Source organism: Scyliorhinus torazame, chromosome 17, assembly GCF_047496885.1.
Source record: "Scyliorhinus torazame isolate Kashiwa2021f chromosome 17, sScyTor2.1, whole genome shotgun sequence".
Classification (NCBI taxonomy): Eukaryota; Metazoa; Chordata; class Chondrichthyes; order Carcharhiniformes; family Scyliorhinidae; genus Scyliorhinus; species Scyliorhinus torazame.
The window spans coordinates 84,133,389-84,135,271 of record NC_092723.1 but is presented as its reverse complement, the minus strand read 5'-3'; the positions used below and the strand labels follow the sequence as shown (position 1 = coordinate 84,135,271).

Sequence of the window (1,883 nt, the reverse complement as noted above, 5' to 3'; positions counted from 1 at the left end):
CCCCGCGTTTCGGGCAGGCCCTGTAAAGATGGCCGGCCTCCCCACACAGGTTGCAGCACTTGTCTTCTTTGCAGTCCTTAGTCATGTGTCCCTCCTGCCTGCAGTTCTTGCAGAAGGTCACACTGCAGTTTGCGGCAACATGCCCCGTTTTGCCACAGGTGTGGCATACTCGTGGCTGTCCCACGTAGTAGAGGTAGCCACGATTTACTCCAATAGCGAAATTGGAGGGGGGATGCAGGATGGCTCCGTTGCTGTCCGTTCTTAGGGTCACCTTGACCTGGTGCTCACTTGTCCAGATGCCGAAGGTGTCTTTCACTTGCACGCTGTCACTTTTCAGCTCAGCGTACCTGGCGAGGAACGTGAGCACATCAGACACAGGGACGTGGGGGTTGTACGTGTGCAGTGTAACAACCCGATTTCGCTGTGCCGGTAGCGTAAACAGAGGCTCCGCAGTTAGGATCGACAAGGGACTCTGGTTACCTTTTTCCTTGAAGACGTTCAAGAATTTGATGCACGCTGCGACGCTCTTGAAGGTGACATCAAAGAAACCATTCTTGGGGAAGTTTTGCAAGCAGAAGATCTCTGTTGCTTTAAACCCACAACACTCGAGCAGCACCCTCTTCACGAAGTGTTTCCGGTCCAAAGGTGACTCTCCCTCCGTTTTCTTCACTGTTTCGCACTCCCCAGCCTGGTGGTCGGGATGCAGCTGCATCCATAGCTCGTACGTTGGGTGTGAAACTGTATCGGCGTTAGGCCTAAACCCGAGGCCAAGCTCCAAACGTTTCCTCTTTTGACGACTTCAATCCCTCCGAGTTCTCCAATCCACGATCGACATGGAAATCCTCAGCTTCTCTCGATCAAATGAGACTACACTTGATCTTAGCCAAAAGGCCGAGAAGCGGAGTAATCCACATTCAACAGTGAAATGATGTGGAGATGCCGGCGTTGGACTGGGGTGAGCACAGTACGAAGTCTTACAACACCAGGTTAAAGTCCAACAGGTTTGTTTCGATGTCACTAGCTTTCGGAGCGCTGCTCCTTCCTCAGGTGAATGAAGAGGTATGCTCCAGAAACATATATATGGACAGATTCAAAGATGCCAGACAATGCTTGGAATGCGACCATTAGCAGGTGATTAAATCTTTACAGATCCAGAGATGGGGTAACCCCAGGTTTGAGAGGTGTGAATTGTGTCAAGCCAGGACAGTTGGTAGGATTTTGCAGTGAAATGGGTGGTCAATTTTGAATTTGTTTGCTTTCCCCCTTGTGCTTGTAAGATGAGGCCTTTCGTCATCCTTCATCACACCCCGTAGAAGCTGAGTAGCAGCAGCCACTTGACGAAGCGTTTTGTTGTGTGATGAAAGAAATGTGAATAAAGTGTATATTTGTATGTGTTTGAGCTGTTTTTTGACTTTGAAATTCCCCATAAAGGGGTGGTGTGCACCGTTCCTGGAGATACTGCAATACCAGGTCGATGCGTGGAGTGGACGGAGCAAGCTCCTATTCCATCTCCCTGCTCCAAAAATCAATTTAATATATGGTCCCCAGATAAGGGACGTATCAGATATTAAACTGATAAGAACAAATTTTTTTTTTTTTTTTTTTTAATCAAAAAAATATACTTTATTCATAAAAATTTATCATGAGCATTACAGAAACATTTTAAATTGTCTTGACTGTACATTTCCGGCAGGGTTACATGTTGCCTTGACTTTCTTCCATTCAATTTTGATATTGTCATACACATATCACTCTTAACATTACAATTCCTTCTTAAATATTTACAGTGGCATGTTTGTTTTATACATTGGAGTGTTGGTTGCCCAGACCGACGGGCTTTACACTGTTACCGGCCCCTCGGTGTACATTTGCTGGAAAGACTT

At 46.6% G+C, this 1,883-nt stretch overlaps 1 non-coding gene across 1 annotated transcript; it reads right to left on the bottom strand.

Moving 5' to 3' along the window:
* Positions 1–1,433: 1,433 nt before the first annotated feature.
* On the bottom strand, positions 1,434–1,620 carry LOC140394583 (U2 spliceosomal RNA). Its single transcript, XR_011935905.1, has one exon. It is a non-coding gene; the product is annotated as a U2 spliceosomal RNA (small nuclear RNA).
* Positions 1,621–1,883: the final 263 nt, after the last annotated feature.